This window comes from Lissotriton vulgaris, chromosome 4_1, assembly GCF_964263255.1.
Source record: "Lissotriton vulgaris chromosome 4_1, aLisVul1.2, whole genome shotgun sequence".
Lineage (NCBI taxonomy): Eukaryota > Metazoa > Chordata > Amphibia > Caudata > Salamandridae > Lissotriton > Lissotriton vulgaris.
Window position 1 is genome coordinate 497,299,221 of NC_141691.1, and position 26,197 is coordinate 497,325,417.

At 44.0% G+C, this 26,197-nt stretch overlaps 1 pseudogene; it reads left to right on the forward strand.

Moving 5' to 3' along the window:
- The first annotated feature begins 276 nt into the window (after window positions 1–276).
- LOC147718886 (uncharacterized) overlaps window positions 277–26,197 on the forward strand; it is a 90,612-nt pseudogene continuing 64,691 nt past the window's right edge.

Consider the following 26,197-nt stretch of genomic DNA (forward strand, 5'->3'; position numbering starts at 1 on the left):
GATATTTTTGAACCATGATATTAGACATAATGTGTGACATAAATGAATGTGTAGGAGAGATGGGAGCAAGAGATTACCAGACCTTAAAGAGGTTCATGATTGCAGGGCAACTCAGAGAAGAGTGCTCTAACCCGCTTAAACAGTACTTATCTGATCTAACCCTGAGGGATGCAGAATAGCTTGCTATGTTGGGTGATAAGTACTTAGATAACAAGGTGACCAAGGGACTGGAGTAGCTTGGTTCGAAGCCAAAGGGAGAGATTAACACCAAACAAAATGGTTCCAGACGAGAAGGTAAGTGCCAGATTAGTTCCCAAGGCTCCTGAATGGGACAGTCTGTTTTTAGTCAGAAAGGGAATAGAGGAAAGGAGACCTCCCTACACCCCCGGAATAAGACCCCCCCCCCCTCCTCCCAATGTGGTAACCTGGGTTTAGGTGCCACAGGGAAGGGCATTACAGGGATGATTGTCCAATCAAGAACCCCGTTGCCAGCTGCAACTCTAGTATTCATGATGCTATCAGTAGAGATGGGCACCGGTGAAGGCCCGGTGCCACTCAACCTACTCACTTTGCACATCTGGGAAAGAGTTCCAGATATTTTTGAGCACATTCGCCCAGATATCTTGTTGTTTGTCACTAAATGTCAGATCAATGGGCGGAAGGTTTCTGTCCTGAGCAATACTAGTTCCTATTGGACTGTGGTTGAGAGGGATTATCTCAAGCCAAAAGATATTCTCCCCAGCAACATTGGTAATGGTCTAGTATCCAGTGGTCAAGATATGGAGGAACCACTTGCTAGAGATAATGTAGAGGTCAATGGCAAGATGGTCATTGTCAACACAGGAGTGCGAGTGGAGCAGGGTGCTGGGTGTCTGCTGGGCAATTACCTGATTTGACCTGAACTAGCAGCAGTATCAGAGGTCTGCATGGCCTAGACAACATTGCCTGTGTCGACCAGAGCACAAGCTGCATGCCAGTTGAAGGAGCAGGCTGGAGAAGCTACTCTGGAGGGGTTTTACAAGGCACAGGAAAAGTGTCAGATTCACATGGGTCTATGCAAGGTGGCCCTTGAGCAAGATACCACTAGAGCAGTTGGTAGAAATAGCGTGTTCTGGGAGGATGCTCTGCTGTATAGTGAGGCTGGTAGTCCTGCAAACAGTACTGTTGTTTTCCCATGAGGTACCTTTAGCAGGGCACATGGACAGAAAACCAAGAATTGGTTAGAGCATTTGGTCTACTGACCAGCGATGGGCCACAATATAGAGATGGTTTGCAGAATTTGCCAAGCTTCTCAAGTGAATGTCTACATGCCTGAGCAGGACACCGTTAGTACCACTACCAGTGGTCAGTGTGACCTTCAGGGAGTGAACATAGATATGGACATACTCAATTCGTATGAGAACCTTGCTGCTTTAACCTAAGTAGAAGAGAATCTGCACTATAAAGCATGTTGGGTTGCATGGCGGTCCAAAAGAGTATATACCATCAGTTTTTCTCAACTCTCTTCTAAAAACAAATTTAACGTAAGTTATTATTTACCTTTAATAATTCATATTCTCCATAAGGCTGACTAGATATTGTGTTTATTGTTTGCTATTTCGCTCTATTGTGGTTTATCTGAAATCCAAACTTCTTCCTCCTCCGAGAATAAGCCTTGAATCCAGTGCTTAATTGGTGCCGGTGCTTTCTGGTGCTTAGCACCTGCACTTAGTTCTCAGGGCCAGGTCTACACTCAATATTAACTCCCTTAAGTTCATGCAGGTCTTCTTGGTGAAATTGGACGCCGTCTGGATGCATGCTTTATTATGAGGCACATTGTGCCTCTCGGGCAGGGACTGCCCGAGAGCACACAGGGGAGCAGTGCCAGCCCATGCTCCTGCCAAAGGCAACATACATTGTTTTCTCCACTCCGCCTGTAATCACGTCCTGTCCCTCCTGCCTAAAAAAAGCAGCGCAGCCTCCAGGGAAGATCAGCTTTCTCGAAACTGCACCCCTCCCCCCACTCTCTAAATTCTGCTCGCCTCTCCGCTTCCGCTTCCTGCCCCTGCCATTGTTTTGACCTCACTTCAATAGCGGCAAACGGCGTGTATTTTCTTTTATGGAGGAAACATTTGAAAATATTAAAAATACAGTGTGCGCTGGCCTGCTCCTTTCACGATGCCACAGGACTGCCTTTACAAGCAACTGGAGCAACCACTGTAATAAGCAAAGGGTTGAGGAAGAGCAGTTGGCTTGGCTGCTTCTCTGGGTGGCTGAGGGGCCCCTGGGCTCTGTGTGTCTCACCACTGAGAGCAGCATGGCCCCACCACGCAGCACTCACCATCACTTATCGCAGGCATCCTCTGTTACTGATTGCTTCCGCTGCTCTTCCTGGCACTGGCCGGCCTCCGAGCTGAACATCCCCAAGCAAGGTGCTGCTTCCTTACCCTGCAGCCTGTGGTAAGAGAATCAGGTTCACGCTGGAGGCCTTTGAGGGCCGCTACCGATGGTGAGTGCTGAGGTTTCAGGGCAGAGAGGGTGAAGTATGTCGGGGTTCCCAAGGCCTACACGCTCCAGAGATTACCCAATTACACAAGAACTGTTGGCACGGAAACTGTAAAATGCAAAGAACAAGTTTATTAAAACCCCATGGGGTGGTGGTACACTCAAACAGCACCCTTCGGTAATGCAAGAGGTATCACACCGAACACCGGTGTGACCCCGTTTATATACAGTTTTGGGGCAATAAAAGTTTAGGCGGCACAAGTTAAGACACAGTTTTAGAGACATATATGGTCATGTTTTGGAATACTGCCAGCTCATTGGAGAGTTTCAAACCCACTGGTCAGTTAGCGGCACATTCCTGAAGGTTTACGGGTCAGTGAGAACTGCGCATGTGTGGCTTGACCAGTACTAAAAATAGCCTGTTGCTGGGCAGATGAGAGTGGTCAGTGGAACGGACAAAGGACTAAAGGGCACGTCGGCCACGAGGCCGCTCATGGTCTAAGATGGCCGCTGCAACATTCAAAATGGCGTTTATCGTATATAGCCAAGTTAAGGAGGACAACGTGTAGGTTCAGCTAATCGCTAATCCGAACGGGCCAATTACGACAGACGACCCTTTTAGCGTTTAGCTGAATCTACCTCATAATGAACATAGTCTGGATGTTCGTCCTCGATGTCTATTAACATAATTTGTGTCACCTCTTTGTGTAGCATCATTTTGTCATGGGCAAGAGCTCGCCTCGATGGTAAGCAAGCTGATAGACACATTGAACATAAGGCAGGGCCACATTGGATACACAAGCATATAAAGAACATTGCTCCCACAAGTATGCAGAGAATTGTCAACAGTTTCCAGCCCCAAGTTGCAATCATGGACCAGAACCATCCTGACAGTGTCCAAGTTCCATTGTCCGGGTGTATTTCGGCAGCTATTTTATGCAGCTTGGAAATCGCATCATACACAGATGGAGTATTATCAGGCACGTAAACACAACAGCTGCTTCCGATGATTCTACATGCCCCCCCACGATCAGCCAAGACAACGTCCAGCACCATCCGGTTTTGGAGGGTAACAATTCTGGAAATCTGCAGTTCTTCGGTAATATTCCCCAGGGCAATAGCAGTGTCATTCGCAACAGCCTCGACAACGCGAGTCAGCCGTCTGATTTTCCGGCTGTTCAATGCAGCCCCCACAAAGGAGAATAGTCCCAGATTGAAATCCACATACTGTTGTAATGCAGTATCCGTTTGATCAATGTCCTCTAGAGCAACAGTTCGCTTAACTCTGTTCAAAACAAAATCGTGGTACAGAGTGTAGTCGTTGTGGTACATCGGAGGGGCAATGAATACAGGAGGTAGCACAAATGATACATAACATGTGCCCAACCACCCCACTGGAAGCTGATGGTACCCCTTCGTTCCGCAGATGAAGTAGGTGTTTCGAGATGCAACAAATAAAATGCCATTCGGGCTATCAAACGTGAGAGTAATATTACATTCGCTTTTCCCCACTGCAATCGTGCCCTTGTTTCGGATACATAAATCGGCTTTTGTGGCAATGACATTTATGACATGAGCACTGGATACATTCACATTTCGCTGATTGCTATATATTCGTGGAGCAGATACATTATCAGGCCTGTATTCTTCCCACTCAAAACGTGTACCCTCAGCCCGGGGAAACCCATCCTTGTCATGGGAACATACTTTATTCAAACGGAAAAGCACTCCCCCTTTGGTTGGCCATCTCAAAGTAAAGAGGAGGGTGTACCAGGCATTGCATGACCCATTGTGCGAAAACGGGAGTGGAATAAGTGGGGTGCCCCCCCTCTTCTGGTGCCCAGGCAACATTCCACACACCCAGCAATTAGAGGTATTGGTCATATTATGCGTGTGGTGAAGAATCTGAATGAAGCTGTTATTTAAGTACGTTTGACGATGGCGTTCTTCATGGAATGGCAATGTAAAATGGAAATGTTCAGACGGTGCCGGGGTAGTCGGCAACAAATGTTCACGTACAGGCACCACAAGTTCGACTACCCAGGCTATAACAGCTATCACCACAATGGTTAGAACAAAGAGGAAGGCACCCAATATTTTCTTGTCACGAGATGCCGTTGATGCCATAGTTCAAGAAAGTTTGTGCAGAGTCTCAAGTAGCACGAATTGTTCACAAATTGTTCACAAATTGTCCCAGATACACGTGCGTGTATACCTAAAAAAAGAAAAATGCGGTGCTGAACTCCGAGGTAGCCGTTGTTTTTTTCTCCGGGCCAAGACGGGTGTCGCTACTCTGGCAGAACTGATCCCCCCCCCTTGGAATTCCCGGTTTCCGTTTCACAAACCTGGAGCGGTAACCAACCAGTCAAAAAAAAGGAACAAAAATCTTCTTATCGCGGGCGTAAATTGTAGCGCTCTCTTCCGGTAGCAGATTGGTCCGGGAAGGCTCCCTCCACTTCGGCCGACGTCACAGCTGGGCTCTTTTCTTTCTCCAAGATCTCCTTATAGTCAGTCAGCACAGCAGGAGTCACCAGGTCCGGAGAGACACGGCGACAATGGGTCGAATGCACCCACCGCTTCCTGTTTGTCACTCGTACTGCGGTGCGGGTCGCCAAGAGGACCTGCTCGGGGCCTTTCCACCTGGGCTCCAAACTGCTTGCTCTCTCAAACGAGCGGATCATCACGTGGTCCCCAGGACGAAGATCGTGGCCTTCTCCAGTGGAGTTATCAGGGAGCGCTTCTCGAACCTGTTGATGAATAGAGAGCAAATCATTTGTTAATCGTGCCAAATAATCATTCATCATAACACACGGCACATCATGTATTAATCGCGGCTTGGGCACCCCCCAGATATTCATAGGGCGGCCAAACACCACCTCATAGGGCGTAAGGCCAGTTCGTGAGTGGGGTACTGATCTAAGAGAGAGCAGTGCTAGCGGCAACGCATCTGGCCACTTCAACGATGTAGATGCCACAATCTTGGCCAGCTTAAGTTTCAACGTTGCATTGTACCGCTCGACCAAACCTGCTGACTGAGGGTGGAATACAGCGTGGAACTTTTGCTGAATCCCCAACCCCTTCAGTACATATTCCACAATCTTTCCAACAAAATGAGGCCCATTATCGCTCCACAGAAATTTACAGACTCCAAAGCGAGGAAAGAATTCCTTAAGCAACACCTTAGCTGTAGTCAAAGCCGTATTGTCTTTCGTGGGGTAGGCCTCAACCCATTTGCTAAAAGCACACACCACCACTAGGACGTACTTCAGGTTATTGCAGTGCTCGAGTTGGATGTAATCCATTTGAAGCACTTCAAACGGTGCTGAAGGTGGAACGAACCCTCCTTTCGGAGTATGGGTCCCCTTCCCAGGATTGTGTTGCAAACACACCAGGCAGGTCTGCACTACTCTCTTTGCAGTATTTGCAATCTCAGGGTGTTCCCAAACTCGTGTTAAAAGACGAGCGATTGCAAGAGCTCCGACATGGGCCAGTCCATGAGTCATCTGGACCATCGCCTGTAAGTAAGCCGCAGGCAATTTCCACTTCTCCATGTCTTTGCTTCTCCAACAACCTTCGTCATCTAGCACCCCATCTGCTGCCCAAGCCGCAAGTTCAGATTCTGTAGCTGATTTTTGAATATCCCGTATCTCTGCTCTAGCATCACTCCATCTCTCAGCCTGTGATTGTACCACGTACATAGGGGAGCTAGTTCGGGACATAGCCGTCTGCCTTGCTATGCTGTCTGCAAAGGCATTTCCTTGATCCACTTTATCCGTAATCTTCTTATGGGCACTACACTTCACTATCGCTACTTTTTTAGGACTAAGCAACGCATTCAGGAGATCACGCACTAGCTCTCCGTGCATAATGTGCTCCCCATGTGACGTCAAGAACCCGCGTTCCCTCCAGAGAAGTCCGAAGTCATGGGCCACTCCAAAGGCATACCGGCTGTCTGTGTATATGTTCACACATAGGCCAGCACTCAATTCGCAGGCTCTTGTTAAAGCTATCAGCTCTGCTGCCTGAGCCGATTTTTGTGGTATTCTAGCTGTTTCAACCACCGTCTTAAGAGTCGTGATCGCATATGCTGCGGAAGTCGTACCATCTGGTAGCCTCAAACACGATCCATCGACCCACAGTTCCCCATCCACATCAGGAAGTGGCACATCCTGTAAGTCAACACGACCCTTTGTCTGTTCCTCAGTCAGGAAAACACAGTCATGATGTGTTTCTTCCTGACCCTCCTCGGCCGGATAGGGCAATAAAGTCGCGGGGTTCAAAGTAGCGCATCTTTTCAATGTTATGTGTGGCGCTAAAAGTGTCAGCTCATATCCTGTAAGTCGTGCACTCGTGAGGTATTGGGTCTTTGTTTGGTTTAACAGAGCATCTACTGCGTGAGGAACTAACACCAACAGTTTGTGTGATAACACTATGCCCTCACTCTGTCGTATGGCTACTGCTGTTGCCGCTACCGCTCGAAAACACCCAGGCAACCCTCGTGCTACAGGATCCAAAATGGCAGAGAAGTATGCACATGGTCTCTGCTTATCCCCGTGCAACTGCACTAACACTGACAACGCGCACCCATCATTCTCGTGCACGTACAATGTGAAAAGTTTCGTGTAGTCTGGTGTTCCTAACACGGGTGCAGAACAAAGGGCCTGTCTCAACTGTTCAAAGGCTTTCTGACATTCGTCTGTCCACTCAAGAGGCATCGGTGTAGTTTTGGACAATAACGCTAACAAAGGTTTTATGATATGTGAAAACCCCATGATCCATTGTCTACAAAAAGATGTCAACCCTATGAAGGCACGCACATCTCTCTGCGTGTGGGGGACTGGTGTGTCTAAAATTGCCTGAATTCGATCAGATGTTAATGCCCGCCCCTCCTTAGACAACAGATGACCGAGGTAGGTCACCTGGGGTCTACAGTATTGAAGCTTTTTCTTGGAAACCTTGTGATTGTTTTGTGCCAAAAAGGAAAGCAACGCAAGCGTACTCTGTTCACATTGTGCATAGGAGTCGGCGGCGAGCAGAAGGTCATCCACGTACTGGATGAGCGCCACACCAGACTGTAATTTAAAGGAATCTAGTTGACATTTCAAAGCCTGGCTGTAGATGCTAGGGCTCTCAGTATATCCTTGGGGAACACGACAAAATCTATACGATTTATTATTGAGCGTAAAACCAAACAGATATCTGCTATCTGGGTGAACAGGGATAGAAAAGAACGCATTCTTTAGGTCAATAACGCTAAAAGTGGTGGCTGTCGGTGGAACCAAAGTAAGCAAAGTCGTGATATCAGACACCACTGGGTATTGGGGAATGACAATTTTATTTATTTCACGCAAATCAATAATAAATCGATAGATCTTGCCATCTGAGTCTCTCTTAGGAATCGGTAGAATAGGGCTGTTACAAACATTATAAGGGACCTCCTCCACCACCCCTGCAGAAATCAAATCCTGAACAATATGCGTCAGTGCAATTTCACCTTCCTTCGAGATCTTATATTGCGGCACTCGTGGTAGAGGGGCCCCCTCCTTAACAGTAATGTGTATTGGTGGAATGCGCATCTCTCCCACATCCGTATCTGATGTCGCCCACAACGTGTGCGGCAGAGAGGCCAAAGCGGGAATATCTAAAATGACACAAAATCTGTCAGGGTCAGGGCAATCATCAGGGTCAGGGTAGTTGTCATTCAGAATAACCTGCACTCCCTCTGGAGCGCAGCGTATTGTTGCTCGAAAATATTTAAGCAAGTCAATGCCCAAGATATTATCTGGGGTATGGGGCGATAACAAAAATTGGCCAAAACTAAAGTATTTGTCAATGCATAGTGCAAGGGGCTTGGACAATGGGCTGGGGGAGGGTGTGCCATCAAACCCTACACACGTAATCATTTCGCCAGACAGGGGAGCCCTCGGAACCAAGTTTTTCGACAGAGCGCTACGAGTAGCTCCTGTGTCGACTAGAAACTGATCAGTAGAACCCAAAATACCCGCTGTTACATATGGACCTTGCTGATCTACTGGCACTTCAACTGATTCCTTACCCCATCCTACGCAATCCTATGCATGCACATAATCCTGATGTTCCACATTCTCTCCTTCCAAAATTTGATATTGATTCCGTCTATCAAACGTATTTCGTTCGTCCTGGCCACGGCCCCTCTCCTCAACCTGCCTACGATCTCCTCCGCCACCTCTTGTTCCCGTATAACCTCCTCTTGACCTTCCACTGCCTCGACCACGCTGACTACGCTGTTCACGAAGTACCGGACAATCTTCAGCCCAATGCCCAAACTCCTTACAATAAGCACACTGATCCTCCGCAATGTCCGTACGACCATACGATGCATTACCTCCACCTCGTCTACCTCTCTCATTCCCTCTACCCTGTGTTCCCCGACCCTGCGCCAACATCACCTTCGTCTTCAATTCCTTCGTCTTTTTCTCTACACTTTCTTTAGCCTCCACTTCCTGCCGCTCATAATACTGAGCCATAGTTAACAAGGACGCAGGGGTCGCCGTGGCCCAGGAACTCTCACTCGACTTCAATCGCTTTGCAATCTCTGGTAGGAGATTAGCCACATACTTATCTACAAACAAATGCCGACCCGTATCGTCAGTTAAAGATTGACCACTGTAATCATGAAATGCCTCCTCGAAGCGTGTAAAGAAATCTGAGACCGTTTCATCGGGTTTCTGCTTGCACGACGTTAACATGGTCCAATCAATCTTTTTGGAGGGAACAAGCGTTTTTAATTTATGCAAGATAGCTGCCGGGAGATCTAGAATTAGCTGACAAGGCTTACATGCTGGTTCCCTATCTAAATCTGCAGCATTTATCTCTTTCCATGTCCCCCCCAAAATCGTTTCGTCATTAGTTTTACGAATTTGCCTCCACATATCAGGTGGTAAAATTAGCCCAAAAAACAAATCTATATCTACAAGAGTCATCACACAAGACGATATAGCCCCCTCCACCCCTTCATAAAATGCCGCCGGATTCTTCCGAAGATCAGGTAAAGAATTTTTCAAGGCCATCACATCTGCCCTGTTCCATGGCGTATATACCCAATTATACACAAAATACCCTTTCGCATCCTTCGACAACTTATCATCATCCGTACCTTCCCCTTTTGGTGGAACATACAAAGGCGCAGCTTCACGCATAGGCATAACATGCAACGCAGAATTCTTATCTGAACCACGAAGAGAACACTCCTTAGCCTCCCCGCTATTTCCCGGCTCGGACTCCTTTTGCCTCCGTTTTCGTTCCTGCCGCAATTGGGTTGTCTCATCCCGCAGCTTGATCAATTGCTTGAACAGGTCGTCAACATCTGTAAGATCAAAATCACCTTTAGCTAAATTCTCACGATACACCGACAACACTTTAGGCTCAAGCGTATCAGAAAGTTCACGATATGCGTTTACAACTTCATCCGCCAAACTGGACAGAAAATACATTAATTCAAGATCCGACCACCCTTTCTTCTCTGTTAACAACTGCTCCTGAGTAACACAATGCTTATTCACTTTACGAGCCCAACTACGTAAATGAGCGGACCTATCCGCAGTAAACCTGAGAGCAGATACACCCTTTTGGTTCGACTTATCCTGTCCATCATCCTCGGAATCCGCAGCCGGAGCCGTCGGCAGAACGTACGGAGGTGGTGACCGATCTAACAAAGAAAAATCATCCATTTCATTATTAAGGACAGGATAGAGTGGTCGACGAATAGGAAACTGACCAGTCGTTTGCAAATTACGCTCCCGTTCCTCCCTTTCTTTCTTCTCCTGAGCCTCCTTTTCCTCAAGCTGTAAAGCCTTATCCCGAGCAGCCTTGCGCTGCTCTTTGTCCGCCAAGGCAACCTCACGCTTCATTCGTTCACGCGCCGCTTTCTCCCACATTCACACGCAATCAAACATGTTTTGTCTAGACCTGCGTTGAAACATACATTGCTCTACAAATTGGATTTTACTCAAATCGTACGACCCGTGTAAGGGCCATTGCAATTCGGGATCGGCCTTAGTGTACTTATGCCATAATTTACTGTACATAATAGGTGGAAGGCCGAATTTGATATACATTTCCCTATTTGGAGTCCCCTCTGGGGGAGCCGGCTGTGATTCCGCTAACCTAATTGAGGCACCTTCTCCCAGACAACACATTCCTCGAAGTGTGCTAAAAACAGGCATGTTCGAAAAGTATCACGAAAGCGTGACACCAGACCATATGGCACTTACAGTTCTCCACACGATTGTGCCGTTCAAGGGAAAAAACAAAGTTAGAGAAACATCTCTACATGCCTGCCTATGTGAAGTGCACTACACATATAAGTTCAAAGATCACAAATTCACAATGTCAGCTAACTCAAATCAAAGTTCATAGAATTCGGCAAGCGTCCTCACCGATCACAAAGCACAGATTTTCAGTAAGCGTCCGAAGACTACCTTACCGAACACAAATCACTTCAGTAAGCGTCCGAAGACTACCTTACCGAACACAAAGCTTACCAAATTCCCAAAGATCCAGGTTCCAACTGCCAAGGTCTTGTAAGCCAAATCAGCCAAACGGCACTTTCTCAGCAATGCGGACACTTCAAAAACTCAGTCGGAGACCGGCGCCACCTGGAAGGTCAGATCGGAAGGAAAGGAAAAAACACTGTGGCAGCCAAGACTCGGGTCACTCGTGGCAGCGCGCGCCCATGGCGGATTTCCAAGCCTTCGTCACGACCTCTCCTTCGGGCATCCGAGTCGCCGATGAGTCCCTTTGTGGTCGCCAATTGAAGTATGTCGGGGTTCCCAAGGCCTACACGCTCCAGAGATTACCCAATTACACAAGAACTGTTGGCACGGAAACTGTAAAATGCAAAGAACAAGTTTATTAAAACCCCATGGGGGGGTGGTACACTCAAACAGCACCCTTCGGTAATGCAAGAGGTATCACACCGAACACCGGTGTGACCCCGTTTATATACAGTTTTGGGGCAATAAAAGTTTAGGCGGCACAAGTTAAGACACAGTTTTAGAGACATATATGGTCATGTTTTGGAATACTGCCAGCTCATTGGAGAGTTTCAAACCCACTGGTCAGTTAGCGGCACATTCCTGAAGGTTTACGGGTCAGTGAGAACTGCGCATGTGTGGCTTGACCAGTACTAAAAATAGCCTGTTGCTGGGCAGATGAGAGTGGTCAGTGGAACGGACAAAGGACTAAAGGGCACGTCGGCCACGAGGCCGCTCATGGTCTAAGATGGCCGCTGCAACATTCAAAATGGCGTTTATCGTATATAGCCAAGTTAAGGAGGACAACGTGTAGGTTCAGCTAATCGCTAATCCGAACGGGCCAATTACGACAAGGGCACAGCGAGGTGACAGGAAGCAGGGCATATCTGCACTATGAAGCAGGAGCGATCGGTTAGTCAAACTGATTCTACATAGAGTTTCTTAAATTATCCGTAAAACCAAGATGTTTAACCAATTTTTGAGTAGACTGTGCAATACCAAAATGGTGAAGTCTCCTATAAATTGTATGATTTATGTCCAACATTCAAACTTATTTTTCTTCATATTTGTCATACTGCTACTTTACAGAACACGTTTCTACTTCATTGGACATTAGATGTGCTCTCTGGGTGCTTTTGAAAAACATTATTCTAATCTTGTTGTTCTGAAAAGCGTAAGTTCATGGCTTCCGAATTGGAGCTGTCACTTCGTACTTCCATTGTGATGTTTACCGCTTCAGGTTTAGTATCTGACTTAAAGTAGAGAAGTAATAGCTGGAATTGTCTAGGAAAAAATAGAAGTACATACACAATTTTTTCTAAACGCTAAAGCTATGAGGCAGATACATGAAGGCACAATTCCAGGAATGCTAATTTAATGATATTTTTTAAAGACACTCTCTCTCTCTCTGATTCTACTTCTAATGGAGCCCATTCCCCAGCATGGTGACCATACACTAAGTTATTTGAGACAACCATCTCTCCCAATGTCCATAACCTGTGTTTCCAGGAGACCGGATCTGGTGTCCAGTGTCCGGGGGAGCTTCTACATTTTCATAGCTTCCAACTCTTTGCCTTAAACTGTGTGAAACTTTGACATCTTTCTTGGAACCCATCCTCTTCATTGCACTAGCACCCTTTCCTTCTGTGGCGGCCTTCTTCTCTTGAGTTCTGTATTCTCCCCGGCAGCATACCACTGGGGTTGACATGGGTGGACTAGCCGTACCAACATTACTATGATTGAGCACTTTGCTGTATGGGCATCGGATATATTCATGTATGCCTATTGAGTTTGCCAAAGTACCCGAGGAACTGAGGGCTGCTGCACGTGATCCCATAGTTTCACCTTTTTGAGTCTGAGCACGAAGTGTTCTGCCGTCCTATTGGCTTGAGGCCATCATGAGGGTATCCTTTTCTGCTGATTTCTATGCCATGTAAAAGTCATCACATTTGTGACCTCTGAAAGACAATTGTTAAATTGCATAGTGATTTGAATTCCTCTTGCTGAGATAATTGCATCTAGTATGGGAATCTTTCACTGCTCCGGTTGGTATTTTTGCTGTGATCATTGATATTTGTCTCCAATGCCCAAGGTGCAAAGAAGTGAAGGTAGTTATTTCCAATGAACCTCTTGGTTACTAACATCTGCAGTGGGTCTAGTTTGGAGTCACATATTTTACACTGACAGGGATGACATTCACCAAGCCTCTCCTCTTTCAGGTCCTCTGGATTTGAGAACCACATCTTCCATAATGTCTTCAGTTGATACCATGGCCAGAGCAGCCCAATGAAGCATGCCTGTAATATGTAGCTAGCTAGATGTTGTTCACTTCTAGGTTTGTGTATAATGACACCAGTGTACTGCTTTAATATTAGCCTTTACTGTTTAGGTCTGGTCATAAGTCTTGATTTTGGGTTCCCACAAATAGTGAAATATGCTTGTACATCTCCCATGAGCTTGAATCTAAGAACATTTGCCCATAAAGGTAAACTGTGGTATTCCAGTGCTGAGCATGCCCTTTTTGTTTGTATAACTCTTGCCAGCACATGAGATAGCCTCCTGAGGGTAAGCTGTGCCCACATAGTGTGGAGCTGAGATCACCACTGGTCCCTGTAGTCTACCGTTCTTCATAACCTTTGCGTGTCCACCTTAACGTAGCTCACAATTGGGCTGCCAATTTGAAGAAATGTCCTTTAACACCTGACCTCTTAAGTCTGCTGTTCTTTGATCCTGGGTTTGATGGCTCTCGGTGCATGGCCTTTCCATGTGAGGCTGATTTCTTGTAGTCCTTCCATGCTTTTCAGAGGTTTTCATCATGTTCTTCGCACGTGTTGGAAAAAACTGTTTTTCATCAGTGAACTTTTTAATAATAAGATGAAATACACATTGAATTGTCTCTTCAGTTATTTCGGCAGACGCTCCCACCGCTTAATTATTATATTAAAAATACCCTATGTGTCATTATTGTAAGTAAGTACGGATTATGTTCAAGCAGCTGTAGTTGAGCATTTCACTAATAGTTATGGAGCATCAAGAAGACTGAAGAACGTTTGATGTTGTTGCTGTTTAGTCTTTTTTTGCTCTAGCATTTTGTTTTTTTTAATTGCTCTACATCAACACAGACTCAGATAGTCCACATCAAGATGATTGGTGAACGCAAGGTGTCACATTCGACACTTTAAGGATATTAAGTCTCAGTTGTTCATTCAGTTCATCTTTCTGTCTCTTCTGCAAGTAGAACATCAGTGACAGGCCACTCTGTATCTTATAAAGAATCAACTATTTTATCTGAAGCCATTCTTTAAAAAATTATCTTTTTTTTCCAAGACCATGGCATAAACTTGTGAATTAACTTACATGCCGAGGTGCTGCTATCTAACCCATAGATAATGTATACTAATCCAATTTTCTCAAATATAACTAAAGCCGGTATCTCGCATTAAAGAACATGTATGAGAACAGTTGTCCAAACATCCTAGTATTGTACCACTTTCTTAAGGCGTACAATGTACTTCAATGGAATAGCAGCTGCAAAGCGTTTAGACTCCAACAATCTCTAGCATTTAAGGATGATTTTGTAGGTGATTTAAACCTAGTCAGCGTTAGCATGTTACCAATGGTCTGCATCTGAACTCTTAAGGGACGGAACACAGATGAGTAAGAAAGGCAATGCCGGCATGTGACAATAGCCGCTCACACTATGTATGCTGTAAAAGGCACTGTGTATAGGCCTGGGAGAATAGAGGGCATCCTTCTTTTAAAACACTTCTCCTAAAGTAGGCAACATTACACCCCTTGACTCAGCTGACACATGAGGGTTTGTCCCTTACCATTGCTGCATGCTTGATACTTTCCGGCTCCATGTCTCTTGCTGTTTGAGGTGATATTACCTAATTATTGTGTCCAGTGGGCACTGGACAATAGCACCGTGTTTTTCATCTTTAGGTGTTTAAACAATGGTGCCAGACATGCTGCACAGATGCTGAACAAGTTCTTAGAGTAGACGGCCAGGGAGTAGTGGGGATTAAAAACAACAGATCGGTTTGGTATGAGACAAACACAGAACATCTTGGGTAGCTTAGGAAAATGTCAGAATGTATGCAAGATCTGTGTGGTATTGAAATGGGCTAGTAACTCCTGGGCGATACTTGTTGCAGAGCAAGTCTAGCTTCCTAGTTGAATTTTCCTCTCTGTGTCCTCACCATCCCACAAGGCTGCTTGTGTATATGTTTTATTTACTTAATTGTTTAACACAGTTTAAACATTAGACCTGAACAGGTAACAGAGCCCTTTGCTCCACTGCCACCCTTTCACACTGCTAGCTGACTTTAAAGGAGGTATTCTTAAAATATTGCACGTGCCATCGAAATGTAAGAGTCTGTCTTGAGAAACCACTTCAACTTTTCCGACAATGTCAGGCGGTGCAGAATCTTTCTCGAGGTTAATCCCGTCAGCAGAAATGTTTAAAAGCTGAACTTCTGCAGGAGCTCATGCAGCAAAAATATTTTTAATGACCCAAAAAAGTTGGCTCTGCGTTTTTGCATCAATTGGCCTTATGATTGCAATGTGTGACTGGCCTAAAATTTGCACTCATAAACAGAAATTAATGTTATGATAGGAAACACACAAAAAACTTACAAAATGAAACCTGGCAAGCTGTAAGGAACGTTTTGTTTGTGACATGGTATTTGCACAAGTGCATCTGTAATTAACTGGACGCTAGAAAGGGCCAGTGTCCCATCTATGTCTAACAGTGGCCGAGAGGCATTTTCCATCCGCTTCTGTTTTTGTTGTGCAGTTCTGATACATTTTATGGTATTTGTTGTTTAGGGTGTGTGCCATTGTTATGGCCTAACAACGCTGTCCAGTGTGGTATTTGCAGAATAGTCCTGCCCGGAGATTTCAGTTGCTTCTTATATGATGGAGAGAGACAAGTGCATCTGAGAAGGGCTCTGGGCCGTCCAGTCAGAAGCTGGAAAGAGCGTGAGACCAAAACAGAGAATGCAGTGTAAAGCACATTGTGGTAGTGCTGGGGGACAGAAAGGAGCATTGCTGATTGCATGTCAGGGGAAAAGCATGTGGGATCATGGTCACATCTGCCCACTTTGGAATGTGGGAACCAGGTCCAGCTTCGAGTCTCTAGGTCAGCTCAACATCCTGTGATTCTGGGTAAATCACGTCATCCGCCCATGTCCATCAAGCAATTGAATGTGTTCTAGTGTAACGTAACTGGTGCTCATGTAAACCGTTATAATAATCTGCAAAAAATAAGGGTGAAGAGGAGATGGAGAGTAAAGGTGCAGTGAGTAGCCTGGGCCTCTCAAGCCATAATCCAGAGAAGAAAATCACCTCCCAAGTAGGCAGCAGTGACAGTTGAGGAGGTGAGTGGTGCAACTAGAGTAAGTGGTTGAAGCCACTGGTGGACGTGGGTGGAGCCTAGGGAAGTGGGTGTGGCCTCCTTAAAATATTTTGCGCACCTGTACTTTATATTTTACAAATTAAGCACTGCTTGAACCTCAACCTTAATTATGCTAAGAGAGTCAAATGCCCAAAGAGATTTACTAGATTATCCCATTACAATACAAGGGGAGCCTGAAATCTCTGTATAAACACCTGTTAATAATTTCCTTTTTACAGGCAAGTTGTGACTTCTCTCTTCATCGCAATTGACAAAGCTGCTCAACTGAATTACTTATTATAGTTGAGTTGTGTTGTCATAATGCCTGCTGTCAGAGTGAGTAACCTAAGTGAAAGACAGGTCTCAAAGAATAATTACAGCTGCAATTTACACAAGGAACGCGATAATTGACTTTTAGTTCCACTAGTCTTTTTTTAATGAACAGCGATCAGCAGAACGTTGTGATTTATGGCAAAATGGTTATTGCACTACAGTCATTGCTCGAAAGCTAGACTTTCTCTCTATGTTTCTACATATTCTTAGCTACAATTTTTTTTTATCTGGCTTACATTAAACTGACTGTAATATCTTCGCAACACATTTCTCACTGCTTTTTTCTGTGTGTTTAATTTTGCCCTCCAGAGTGTGCTTTATTCTTCAAAGATATGCTACGGCCTTCATTTGAAAGAGAATGAGTGGTTTGGAAGAAGGGTCATGGTGTGACCATGTATTATAAGGACAAAATACCCCCTGACAGATATTATGAGGATATTGCAAATAACCGCAGATTCCATGCCAGTATGCCATTGTCCTTGGGCCAGGGAACACTTTGTGAACTTTATCTTGCATAGTGTTCAGAGAAGATGTGTTTTTCCTAAAGCAGTTTTATAGAACTGTGGTGTCGAGGTTCAACACTTACTAGTTTTGTTGATTATATTACCCAACTGCTTGTGCAGCTTGCAGCTGTTTTGTATTTTGAAGAAATGTAAATAAGGGTTTTATTTCAATGTGCTGTTGAATTTCACAACTTGTTGGTAATAGGTGGAATGAAGGCAGACTGGGAGACGATTTACGTTCTGGAGTGATAACTTGTCCCACAGTTTTCAGCAAAGTGAGAAGGTATGAGTTTTTTTGTTGAAATGGGACACTATTGTGTTGCTAGGGGAAGCTTCTAAGCCGTCTTTTGTTTGGGAGAGTTTACCTTGATGTATAATGCTCCGGGAAGGAAGGTTTATATGCTTCAGTGAAATAATTCTGGCGACTTTAAGGAAAGGAACATGCTGGTTTTCGAACCAAAATATATCGGGCCTCATTTATGAGGCTGTGCGTCACTTTTTGTGACGCACCAGTGGCGTAAAAAATGTGCCTTGTTGCACCATATTTACAAAGTGACGCATCTAGGTAGATGCGTCACTCTGTAAACCCCTGCGCCACATTATACCTGCGCCAGGTATAATGTATGCAAGGGGGGCGTTTTGACGCAAGAAAGGGTCATGGAAGTGACGCAGTGAAATCTATAAGATTTCACTGCGCCATTTCTTGGCCGCTAATGCGTCAAAATCTTACGCCTGCTTCATGGCAGGCGTAAGACTGACGCAGACACTAAGAACATGGGACTTGCCCATGTGAAAGTACACATTTCTGGAGTTGCGTCACTTTTGTGACACACTCCAGCAATGGGCCACTTTTCGGCCTACAGATTCGTCAGAAATACTGACGTATCTGTAACTCCTTGCGCCATGATGCGCCATACAGTAAATATGACGCATCAATCATGTCGCAAGGAGTGTGCACTGAGAAGTGACGCATCGCTGCTTTCACGCAGCGATGCATCATTTCTCATAAATGAGGCCCATCATGTTTAGAATTCTGCCCTTAGATTGTGTGGTAAGACTGAATGACTTTGCTGAACAGTAACACACAAACTAAAGGTTGACTCCATTAGCGAATCACATAGCTAGAAAAGTGACCCACATTTGCAAATCAGGACCGTTTAATTATTTAATTAATTCATTAATGTATTTAATGTGCATTTTATACAGCACCCACATTACCCAAAGGTGCTAGAGCGCTTTACAATGAACAAGGATCCATGATGACAAAGGCATACAATTAAAAGTACTACAAAAGGCACAGATGAGATATTCCTGAGATGTATGTACATTTCTGGAGGTTGCAGCTTCTTTAAAGATGCCTCAATCGAGAAGAGTAGTTATAAACTTGTAAAGACAAGTTGTATAAGTGTTTTGCAAGGTATAGCAGATCAAGCGGTTGTGCTTTCTGTAGGCAATATTCTGGGTAATGTAATATTAAAAAAGCAGACCATAAAACAGACCCACAAACAGCACGCAAAGCAACCCAATCACTGATCTGTCAGACCAGTCCTTCAGGAACTGCCTGACTAACTTACAGGCTAGTCCACCCCTGCCTTCAAAGTTTGCAAATTCAAAGATCCTGTAAAGTCAGTGATCCAGTGTAATCAGAACTCCTACTTTGCCTAAGATACTACTTAGATAGGTGTATTAAATTGTGTTTGCAGAGATCCTTAATCTGAGGGGTGTGCCTCCTGTGGATTGTGCCTATTCACCCAGGGATGGGCACAGCAGTCACCATCGTTAAGCTGTAAGGTCATTAGAGGGTCTAAAAGAGAGGCATTGCACTAGTGCTTGTAAGTGGAAGTCCAGATGGCTGTCTTTGTTTACACTGGACTCAGTTCATTCAAGGTAAGTGATAGGAGGGGTAGAAGAGGAAGCCAATGAACCAAAATACAGTACTAGCGGCAGCGCCTGGACTCCTGGGGCTCTTTGAGGAATGGCCAACAGGGGAGGGTGTAAGGTGCAGGAGCTCAATTCTTTACCAAAAAGCAGAAGGACATCCTGCTGTGAGCCTTGGAGGGATGCAAAATGGGAGAGGTGAGGCATAAGAACCACATTACTTTTAAGGCTGAGCCTACCAGACAGGTCAAGCTGTCTGGTTGCTAAATACCTATTGTGGGCTGTTAGAAATTGGGTTGTTGGTTGAATGGGGTGTGAACCCTGGTCAAGCAATAGCCGCAATACCTTTCAGGGTGAACCACAAAGAGTCACTAAATTAACCTGTGTTTAACCCTTGGTAGCTTTTCACAAAAAACAGTCAGGATTAACTTCGAGACAATATGTAAAGTATGCAGCACACAAACGGTAAGCACAGTTTATCATGTACTGTGTATTCATTGTAACACTGTTTGTGTGCTGCATAAATGCTTTGCACATTTCCTTTACGTTAAGCTTCACTGCGTCTGTGCCAAATGACCAGAAGGTTAAGCACAAGTTGATATAGTGGCTTTTTGTGGTTCACTCTGACAAGGATTGTGGATGTTGCTTGAGTAGGGTTTCACCCCTTCAAAACACAACCCAATTTCTCACATTGGTGCTCCGGGGTGGGGTGCAGTATTTGTGTTTGTACATTTCCATACAGTTATTTGTGCAACATAGAAACTCCAGTATAAATAACTTGACACCAGATCTGATCTTTTGAAAATTTTCCTTGATTGGCCTCTTAGTTTTTTTTAAATCCACTCCCATTCTACCTGACTTTTTTGCATTTGTGACTGTACCTGCCAGAGGTGCAACTCGAGCCAAATTTCGGGGGATGGGGGGTCTAAGAAAAAATTTCGGGGGGCGGGCTGATTCTTCCAGCAATAGGAAGTGTGGAGATGCAGGGGCTCTAAGAAGGGATGAAAAAACGACAAAGCCTCATTAACATGAAAATGGTCTTTTAAAGACTTGTGAAGTACTCGGGTGCGGCTGTGTGTGTGCCCGGGAAGCTGTCTTAGCCCGGGCTGCCACACACGATGGGGGGTGCTAAAGCCCTTTGAGCCCAATGGGCGTGGCGGGCCTGCTACCTGCAAACATGGAGTTGGAGCTCAACAGCTTGGAGAGCTACACTGTGGCTGAGCTCAGATGATTCTGCAGCAAGAGGGGTCTTCCACCAAGGGCTCCAAGAAACAGGAGCACCAGAAGGCTGTCAGGGCCTGGTAGGAGGTCTACCGGTTACATACCACAGAAGAGGAGGAGGTGGACATTGAGGTGGAAGAAGATTTGGACATTGAGGGGAAGCAGGAAGAGGGGTTGGATGGGGAAGAAGCCCCCTGATCATGGCTCCAGAGGAGAGATGAGGACCCACTGGAGTCAGCTCCCCTGCTAGATGCAGGGCCAGCAGCAACGTCTCAGCCCACACCCTGTCCCCAGAAGAGCTAGCGGCAGGAAAGCAGAAAAAGAGCTCAAGTTGCAGCTGGCTAAGTTAACCTAGGAGGCAGTCAAGGAGGAGGCTACCGCAAAAAAAGGCCCTTTAGGAAAGCAAATAGGCCCCGGAGGGTGGCATAGATTAGTGGTTTGAAGCCTATGTGATTGTCCTGGAGATGCACAGTTTCCCTGAAGAGGATTGAGGAGCAGTCTAAAGAGGCACATACCAAGGGAAGGATGCACTCTGGCCCTAGGAAAGGGGTCAGGATTAGATACCCCCCATAAAGGGTATCCTTATCAGAAAATGCAGGCTTACCCCAGAGCAGTATAGATAGATGTTTAGGGGCAGCCAGAAGTTGCCCCAACAGTTCTGGGTGGATTTGTGGATCATGTTTACCCTACTGTTGTACTAAAAGTATTATGTGTTGTAATGGTTTGCATTGTAATGGAATGTGTTGTAATGGTTGTTCTTAACCCTTTCCATGCTCATGACGAGCTCAGCTCGTCATGATGCACGGTTGAGTTGTGCTGATGACGAGCTGAGCTCGTCATGAACAATGGACCTAACGATAAGTCAGCATAGGAGGGGAAAACACCTAGCAGCCAAGGTGTTAAAAATGCTTTGTAATGGGATGTGTTGTTAAAACATGTGATGTAATGGTAGTTGCGATGTAAAAACTGTGTTGTAAAAGCATGTGTTGTAATTGTTTGCGTTTTAACGTCATAAATTCAGCAGGAATGACCTGCGTAACACTGGGGGGGAAGGTCCCAGTTAGCATGAGTAATAGAAGCAAGGCTACCTTAGTGTCCCTGGTGCTTAAATACCACATGACTCAAATACCTCCAAGTACAGGCAGTGGGTCACCACCAATGGGCAGAGGGTAGAGCTCTGAGCAACACCGGAGCCAGAACGACTACTGTAAAGTATTATCTTGTGTCCTCAAAGCAAGTCATACCCACTACATTCCACCAGATAAAAGTCACAGACAACTGTGAGAACTTTCTGCCCAAACTTCCAGACCAGGTCCTCCCTGGACTGGAAACAAGCATCCTTGGACTGTTTTTATGGTATCACCCCTTATCAGCCCGGCTAGCTTGAATCCGGTGGCACAGCGAGCAAGGGATACACTTAGGGAGAACATAGCATACACAAATCATTTAATTTTTTTATTTTATTTTGTGATGTTGCAAAAGTAATTGTTTCCCTTTCTGTGGTGTTATGCATTTTGCTCTTTCTATAATTACGTCTGAAAATAGTGAATACTACTAAGAATTAAATGTTTAAAATATATAATACATTTATCATTGGCATACAAAATTATGGTTCTTATTTCCTATTTTATACTTACATATACGTTCTTTCTGTAAATTGCAATCTTTACTTTCAGGTTTTCTATTGGGGTGTTCTAATGTGAGTCAGGTGGCTCCTTTTCTGTTGGGGAAAAAAATAATTTCATTTTATTTAAAGGCTTGTTTGTTGTTAGGTATTGGGGGCTGATGGAGTTTAATTTTACTTTTACCGCTTTAGGCTGAGTTGGTATTTAGTAATTTTTAAATGTACTTACTTTTTGTGTGTTTTTTTCTAGGTATGTGACTGGATTTGTTTTTATGTAGATTAGTAGTTTCTTGATTTTGGAGTAATTTATTTGCAGTATCTAAAGTTAAACACATAAAAGCAGTAGAGTATTTGTTTAGTTATTTCTTATTTTACTTTTTTAATTAATTAATTTACAAGTTGGTAAAAATAAATGTTGTACTTACACTGGTAGGTAGTTGTATGTAGTTTTTCACTTTTGTTTTCACGTTGTTTTTGGAAAGTCAAGTGGTTTTCTGGCAGCTTTTGTTGTATCTGGAGTAGTAAGTAGTGACATTTGTGTGGCTTTTACATTGTTAACACAATTGGTTGTATAATTGTATTGGTTAATTTGGTTTACTGTTTGTTTTTATTTGTTAGTGTTCTTTTAGTTTTAAGTTTTTTTCAGTTATTGCCTTTTATGGTGAACACTAATAAGTGTTTATTTTATAACATTGAATATATGTTTGGTTATTTCTATTTTAAATGTATTATGTATGTATATATTCATAATTAATTTTGTTTGATGAATTGAGGTGTATATTTTTGGGGTAGTAGTTTATGTATATTTTAGTAAAGTAAAATTGTCATAATGTTGTAGAATATTTAAATATTTTTGTAATGTTTATTTAAAATTGCTGTTTAACGTAAAATGTTATTTTATGTAAAGATGATAAAATTATCTATTTGTGGTGATATTAATATTGTAAATTATGTGTGTTGTGATATTTTAGACTACTTATATGTTTTTTAAAGGTATTGATATTATTGTTTCCAATATTTGTGTTATCAATATAAGTGAAAATAGATATTTTTAACTGGGATATTTTGGTTATCGATATTATGTGTTTTTATTAGTTAAGTATAGAAAAGTGATATTTAAGTGAACGATATTTCTTTTCTGATATTTTTGTGAATTGATATTATTAGCATCAGTATTATGTCGTTGATCCCCTGAATGTGAATCTGAGTAAGAGTGGCACAAGTTTGTTCTGTTAGAGCTCTCCGAGATGTGTAGGGAAGGGGGTGGGAAAAGGTTAAAGACGATGCCTCACTGTTCCCTTGCATGCATCAGAACGTTCATATCCCTGAAAGTAATCCTGACTTTGAATTTGAGTGAGTGGTGGCATGTGTTTTGTTTATGTTGGAGCTCTCTGAGTTGTGTTATGTGGGTGGTGGGGAAGGGTTCAGGACTATGCCAGTTTTAACAAGGTTTATGCCAAAGTTCCACAAGTATTCACGTCTATATCTCAAATGGGTGATCTCCGTCTCATTACATCACGAGAAGGCAGACAGGATTATAACCTAGCTTCATGAGCAGCATGGTGTTCCCTCAGATGCCTACAAGGGGATCTCTATTGGGAGGTTTATACCAGGGATCAGTCCTGTACTGCTAGGTTTCCTTATGAGTAGCAAGGGGAAGGGTGTGCCAATTAGGGTCCTAACTTATGGATGTGATCTTGGCACATTCTGTATGTCTCTGGCTCCATGGGGATCAGTGATTCATATGTTTTCAGATTTATGCTAGAGCTTTACCTTCGGCCACGATGCCTCAACTGCTCACATAGGTCTCCCAGAAGGCAGTGTTTCAGTGTGTGTTCTGGCCTTTTCCTGCAGGTCTCACTCATGAGTTACAAGGTGTCATGGAGTGCCAATTAGACTTCTTAACATATGAGGGAGCCGTATGCCTTCCTCATGGGTCACAAGCATTCACGGAGCGCCAATTAGATTCCCAACGTATAAGCCTCCCCTTGGCCCAGCCCATGCCCCTCAGGCCCCAAGGACAGCAGTGATTCAGCTAGTTTAAGGAAAGAGAAGTCGGACATGTTTTCCAAAGTATCCCCCCAAAAGGGATCAGAGAATATTGGTTAGACTCCTCAAAATGAATGCTAATCTCAGCTCCAAATGGTTAAGCGACTAAAAATCATACTATCGTAGAAGTGCACCGTAACAAATCATATTATGGACCTTTATGGCAGCTAAACCCCTGAAAAGAGAAATGCAGCACTGATTGAGGATGTAACCAATCCAAGACCCCACTATTGGTATGAACCCTGTTAGCACTTTACCTTGCGCTAATTTTCGGGCCCATAGCACGCTATATGATGAACTGAAGTTCACAACTGAGGCTAAACAACGAATCAATGCATGCAATAAATGTGAAGCACACCTAAAACCACAATAAAGACAGCGAATGATGAAGTTTCCAAACATAAATGTTTATTAAAGGTTTACAGAAGACAAATCCATCAAGTTAGTATCAATCAAATATCAATATATGCATCCATCAATTAATATGAAACTCAAATCAAAGCAATGTTATAAAAGAGAAAATACGAACTAGCATAGAGTCACCTCAAAGGGAAAGGTTTAGAAAGTCAATTATCCCATAAAGAGAGTATTCTGGATTTCCTACTCTGCTCTAAGCTGCATTGAAAAACAAACACCCCATTTATGAACTGCAATCTAATCTACCTGAACTTAAAACACACAATTCTAACATTTTCTACACCCACACACAGTTCTTATGAAACGATCCAGTCAGGTTTGAGGAAAATAATGCAATTGTGGCTCATTAGCTTCTCAGGAAATTCTACAATGCAGCTTTTTTCAGCGATCTTAAAAAGAGAACAGCCTGAACTTTGCAGGTGTCTCTTAGACTATGCAACCAGTTATAACTTTCTATGACTATCACAGTAAAAAAAAATTACTTCATATGGGAAAGAAAGTAAAAGAAGATCATGTTTGTTAATTAGGACTTCAGCTTCACCTAGCAATAAAATGTACATATGCCACAACGCATTATTGCAGACTAAGAAGCCATTCTAAAATGCAGGCCTACATTAGCTATGGTCAATTTAAGTGTGAATAATACACGGTTAATTTAATTTGTGTGTTTACATGTTATTGTCGATCTAATACAAAACCATTTAATATAAAAACTCTTTTCAACCCACCATAGGCCAGTCTTTGTGAAAATCAGCCAGGTCCTGAAAGTGAACATAACATTTAGAACAGTACACATATCTTCAGCTAAGAGAACAAGGAGTAAAGACAAATAAACGAGATTAATGATGGAATGAGCATATAAAATATGTATTGTCCTAATTCTCCAGGAGCAAAAGTTAGGGCAATAATATAGGCATCTATATATGTTTGTTTGTTTGTTCTTTTGTATTCTATAGCATTCAACTCACTTCCAACAGTATCCTGGGGCTGAAGCCGGAGCTGTATGGGCCGAGCCAGGTCTTCAGTTTCTTGTAGTCCTTCTATGGTTTAAAAAAGAGTTGTGGCCACCTAAGGCCTGAGTACCCCTGTGCGAACACTGTGACCTGGTGGGTGCGCTCTCAGGCAGCTCTGCATGATGTAGAGAATGCTGCTTCGCCCTATCCAAATCAACCCAATAACAGGTGGCCTGACGATCTCCCAGTGCTCACATGAGAAATCTACAAGTGCAGTACCAGGTCCCAAGTACTTGGTTGTCTAACTAGGAGTGCATTCCCTTAGCAGGAGTTTGAGCTAAGATGCTCCTAAGGTGCTCCTAATTAGGACCCTGAGAAATTAGGTGCACCTGAGGTAGATTTACAATTTTATGCCACCCGTCTAAGGGTGAGGGGGGCAGCTTTGTCATCGACTCCACAAAGAAGAGGCAGTAAGGAGGAGCTTGCGGATCCGGGGGGATAAAGCAGAGATGTAGCAGATGAGAGCTTGGCATGCTCCAGTGAAGCACTGTCCCTGGAACATGATGAGTGTCGAGAGGGAGTAGATAGTATAAGAGCAAGTAACACTCATCCATGTGGCATGCAGAACATGTAGGGGCTGCCACATGTTCAGCAGGTCGAAGCAGAATGTCTCTGCTGAAATTGTGCAGAGTCAGCAAGTGCTCATGGCCCATGATGCAGTGAGGAATCTTTTCTCTGCAACTTGAAGAAATGCGTTGAACTAAGTAAACTGCCCTGTGAGCAGGTATGAATCCATGCACATGTATCTCTTCGGAACTAACTAG